Raw genomic sequence first — 5,940 nt, forward strand, 5'->3', positions numbered from 1 at the left:
TTCCACTTTATGTATATCACCTTTGGCACTACATGATGGCAAACCCCCTAAAAGGGTCTAACGTAGCAAAGATATATTTGACAAGACAAGATGATGCACATAAAATAACACAACCCGCCTCATTCAACAAATTGTTTATGTGTCATCTTTGGTGCATCATAACTGAGTATAACTTCTGCAGTTATTCGAGGGTTGTACTTCAAAAATAGTCAATATTACTCCACATTTTATGACAGGGGGAAGATGATTTAATGCAGTGGAGGCAGATGAGGGCGGGCGAGGGTGTGGATCAACAAGTGAGAGAGAACGAGCAAAAGAGAGAGAGGAAGTTTGTCTTCCTCTTCCATCTCTAGAGGATCTCACACTTCACCTCTTAGGCAAGCTGCTCAAATATGAAGGAAACATAAAAAAGGTAGGTATATTTAAATGGATATGATAAGTGCTTATGTTTCTGGTCGAGTGGTGGGAAGATGTCTTACAATAATGTTGAAAGCTGAGTCAGCAGATCTCACAACTCTGGCTCAAGTAAGTACGAGAAGATGGGTAAAAAGTGCAATATGAATACTAGCTGCTGCTATTTTTGTTGGAGTTAGCGATTAAATAATTCTGATTAAAAAAAAAAATACAACAGCTTTGATTCTCATAATCGTTATATGCTTGAGTATTAATTACATACTGGACTTACATCTCTTTTGTCTGAGAAAGATGCTGAATCCATCGAGCCAAGTTCAGAGGAACCCCACTGAAGAGGACAGCTCTGGATCTGATGCGCAGTCAGTGGTCAGCCTTGAACCAGAGACAGACCGGTTTGGCTTTATTCTGACCAATGGATCAGCTGGGTGAGTCCATCAACACTGACCTTTTGTCAGTGACTCCTGACAGCGACACTACTATCATCACTCAGTACACGCTTTCAGTGTTTTCAGTCTCACTTCATAAAATGTTTTATTGAGAGATATTGTTTTAAAAACAGAAAAATAAGGTGATTAGTGAGATAACTTAGCTTTTACATGGATTTGATCCTTTTATAACTTATATCTAATTAAAAAAAAAATAGAAGATGTACAATAATTTACTTTGAATGTGTAAAAACAAACCCTGAAAGATCTTTTATATCTGAATACATAACTATTTATTTTTACCTGCAGTTCAAACCGTTTAAAGCTAACGTTCGTATATGTTCGTATATCACTCGGATCTGATGATTCAACAATTATTCCTGAGTTGTTGTGTAAATAACAGTCATAGTGGTACACTTAGTGCTGCGTTAATCATTAGTCATTATCCAGTCGTTTCCCTGGAAGCTGAAACAGTTCGTCACAGGCAGAGTTGATGTGAAAGGCAAGTGTTTAAGGGGGTGCTGCACAGACAAAAACATTTTCTTCTTTGGCAAGACCCGTAAATTGCAAAAAGGCTTCACGCAAGACGACCAGTACTGTAGTTTTACTGAGGCAACAGGACAAATAGCAAATTACTTTATAATACGATACAAATAACTAATGAGGATGTTTTAACAGTGAAGCTGCAGCCTTTACCCTTCTTTTCTGAAAACAGACATGAACAGACTAAAGGCAGAACAAAGGCTGAATAGAAACAAAAAGAATCTGATAAAGATCGAATGAAAGCCTGTTTACAAAGCAACTCAAAAGTTAAAAGTGAGCTTAACTTATAAGTTTAACTTAATAGCTCTCAACTATATAAATCAAAGAAAATCTACATTGCTAGGACACATTTTGAAAGAGCCTGAGTAATTTTGCAGGACATATTTGTCAGAATGCTGAACAACTGCAACTACATTACATCTTCATCTGAGATGTACTAAAACTGACTGCTCCCATATGCTCTTCCTGATAAACAAGTCATAATTATTTACATGACAGCTAGAAAAAAAACTGAACAGAAATCCTTGCAGATTAAGCAGCGTCAAATCAGAATAAGATAGTCTAAGAACAGTGCTACCTGTCATATTTGCACTTTCCCCATTGATAACATCCTGACCTGTTGCTATGGAGACGTTAAACTGCTAACGTGTGGTTTTCCTGTTTCCTGTCATGTTTTTCGGAGCATAGTGCTTCTATGCAGTGATGACAAAACCAAGTATAAGCAGCAGCCCTGCAGTCTAATATAAAAGTCTAAAGTAATATGGCTTCAAGTGTTCTACAAAACAAAGTGATAATCGAAAAGTTAATGTGATATTTTCTTTGCCGTTTCATGTCAGGAGTGCGGGCCCTCCTCCTGAGCTGGTCAGGCAAAGGGAGGCCAAGTGGATAAACATTATAGACCAGTGGGAACGCACCTTGTTGAGGAACAGCAGTAAGGTGTGTTCTGACCTTGGTCACAAAAATTATATACCTACCAGACAAAAAACTGTTATTTGGTGATATTCTGTTTTCTGTTCTGTCAGTGTGTGTAAGAATGTGAATGCCCACTTTGAGCTGATCCTCAGTCTGTGATTCCCTCTCAGGTCAAGGTGCAGTGTCAGAAAGGCATCCCTGCCTCACTCAGGGCGAAGTGCTGGCCTCTGCTGTGTGGAGCTACTGACAGAATGAAACAAAATAAAGATCTCTACAAGGCAAGTCAACCAAACAATCTCAGAGTGGGGAACGCCTTCTAGTAATCAGCATCAGCTTTGATTTTTAAATGAAATAATTTGTTCAAGAAATCACCATAATTTTCTGACATTTTACAGTCTGTATTCAGTCACATTACCGTAATCACTATACTGATTTTTTTATATAAAGATTTGGTAAATATGCTCTGTTAAAACTAACGTCCGTCATTCTAGTCTCTGGACTCGCAGCCTGGCCTGCAGAGCTGGGTGGATATAATTGAGAGAGACCTGGACCGTCAATTTCCATTCCATGAGATGTTCCTCTCCAAGGATGGACATGGGTAGGCAAAGCTTCCAGTTTGTTTTTGTTGACAAGCTCATTTGTACATATATAGCCCTCATACACTTAATTTCCAAGCAGTTTCCTTTCTTCTCTCATTAACTTGTTTCATAGTACAGAAAGGGTTTTAAACCTGTAAAGTATTGTTGCATGCTTTCTTGTCACTTGCTGCAATATTTTGTGCTCTTGTGTGGTTAATGTGTGTGTGCAGGCAGCGTGGTTTGTTCCGGGTGTTGAAGGCCTACACTCAGTACCAGCCAGAGGAGGGTTACTGCCAGGCACAGGGGCCTGTGGCTGCTGTGCTGCTTATGAACATGCCTGCTGAGGTAGCGAACAACACTTGTCTGTCCCACAGAGGCAGTGAAACTTTCTACAAAATAATAATAATAGTTCAGAGGAATTCAGCATGTAAAACAAGTTTTCCCCATGTGGCCTTAAGTTATTATACAAGTTTTGATCAGGTTGAAGAGCTCAAATACATCTACACACACACACACACACACACACACACACACACACACACACACACACACACACACACACACACACACACACACACACACACACACACACACACACACACACACACATTTATAATTTCAAAATAAAACACATATGATTGATCAGTAATGAGTTTTGTGCAGTCTGAACAGGTCAGTAGCAATATGCTGGGTTTTTTTTTTGGCTCCTTTGCTCATTGTGTGTGAGCTTAAACAATATGATCATGGCTCTACCCACAACCACCATTTGAGCATAATCATAAGGTGGAAAGAGTGTGTCTCTTAAAAAGGAGGCTTCAACTTTCTAACACTTTAAAAATCACTGATCTAAATTAAGGCATGCATTTTTTTTTCTTTTCGGTGCTGAATTTATGTAGGCTGAACTTTCAGGTTACCACTGTTTTCTTCATTGTCTCAACCCTGATAGATGGCAACAATGCTCCTCCGGGTGGCATTTTAAAAACCTGAGATATCTGGGGAAAACTGATCCTAATGAAGGGGTTATAGAGTGATTTTTAAAAAGATTTTAAAATTAGACACATTTCTGCACACTGATGGATTTTAAAGGCAACATAAAAAAATGGAAGCTTGTCATTTTGTCTTGAGAAGATAATGTTATTTAATTTCAACACGAGTCCTGTTTTTCTTTGTAATACAAGGTTAAATTGTGAATCCAAAATATACCTGAAATACCTTAGTCTAAATTCCTTTACTGACTGAAACAGTCTCTTATTTTCTCTCAGACATTTTCAGAACTATGATTATCACAACAGACATATACACTTGATAATCAGTGTAAAAATACTGAGTTGTGTGGTACGTAACTTTCACCTTCTTTACTGCTGGCAGGAGGCTTTCTGGTGTTTGGTTCAGGTCAGTGAGGCGTACCTCCCTGGATACTACAGCCCTCTGCTGGTGAGCTCCTGCACACTTTTTACAGCTCAGACGTAGGTCAGCAAATCCAGAGAAGATTTTTCTTTTTTGGTTTTGTGAATGATCGCATCTTCTCATCCACTGAGGCAACAATGAGTCATGTTGGTTCAGTGTGTGCAGAGTGGCTCTCTGAGGGCATTGTGGTGTGTTGTGTAGGAAGGAGTCCTCTTTGACGCGGCCATGCTGACCTGGGTTTTGAAGAAGACGTGTCCGGCGGTACATAAACACCTACAGCAGTACGAAGTGGAGCCCCTCATGTTTGCCACTGACTGGCTGATGTGTCTGTTCACACGTCACTTGCCATTCAACACACTTCTCCGCGTCTGGGACCTCTTCTTCTGCTATGGTGTTTTTTTTTTTATATGTCAATTCAACATTTTATAAAATAAACAGACTGGATAATGAAAATAGCACAAACCTTTTCCATTATAAACTTCCCTTGCTAGGCCCATATATTCTTCATCCTTTTTATTGCTTTAGGTGTGCGGGTACTCCTCCAGGTGGCAGTGGTTCTGGTGCGTCGGGTGCTGGGTCGGACCGACCAGAGGAAGCAGTGTCTGGGCCAGATGGAGACACTAGAGAGGCTGAGGGGAGTCAGGGAACAAGTCCAGGAGGAAGATGATTACTTCATAGCAGAGGTAAATTTTAGGGAGGAAACGAAAACCAGATATAAAATTTTTTTTTCTTATCTCCAAAGTCCGGACATGACAGTAAAACAAGTATCAGCCTAAAGTTTTGTTCTTGTTTCAGGTATGCTCGGTGCCGCTTTCAACCAAGGACCTGGAGAAACGAACACAGAAGGAGTTAGTAAAGTGGAAGCAGGACAGACCCTCATCCACCTTTGACCCTCGAGGTCGCTGCTATGGGTATCGGATGGTGTGGGTGAAAGCTCAACAGAACGATGAAGAACAGGAAAGGAAAGAGAGGGAAAAAGGAAACCTGTCTGTTCCTATTGCTCGTTCTGCCTCCACTCTTTCACTGTCACCTTCCCTCCTTCGCAAGAAATGGAGGAAAGGAGGAAAGGGGAACACAGGTGACTGGGAACGCAGCAGTGGAGTTGTCAGACACTTTTCCATGGGTGCGAAGGAGGACTTGAAAAGCTGGACTAATTTCGGTGTTAGGAATGTGCAGGACATCCAGGAGGAGGATGTGGTCTCAGAAGGATTCAAACAAAAGAGTGAGACGATGCTAGCAGAAGAAACTGAACAGAAGGAACTATTAGCAAAACCTCAAATCTCAAACACATCAGAGCTGTCAGAGGAAACGGCAACATTAAAACAGACAGAAAAAATGGAAGGAATATGTGAAGAGGATGAAAGCCAACTCAAAGAGACAGACAGTAAAATGCTTTCAGGGCAGTTAGAGAAAACCAATTCATGTCCAGCCAAAGTGCAGACTGTTGAAAATATTCTCCAGCCCACAGAGCTTACACCTTCCTGTGAGCGGGGGGAAAAGCTGGACAAGGCGAACCAATCACAAGTCCTGGACAAACTACATGAAAAGAGCAGCAGCCAGGAAACTGAAATTAAAAAGAAAAATGAAGAGACAAAGACACCTGCAGCAGATGATGAATGTACAACTGATGCAGAGGCCAACCACAGTAAGATACAAACAGA

This window comes from Telmatherina bonti (assembly GCF_933228915.1).
Source record: "Telmatherina bonti genome assembly, chromosome: 12".
In the NCBI taxonomy this organism is placed as follows: Eukaryota; Metazoa; Chordata; class Actinopteri; order Atheriniformes; family Telmatherinidae; genus Telmatherina; species Telmatherina bonti.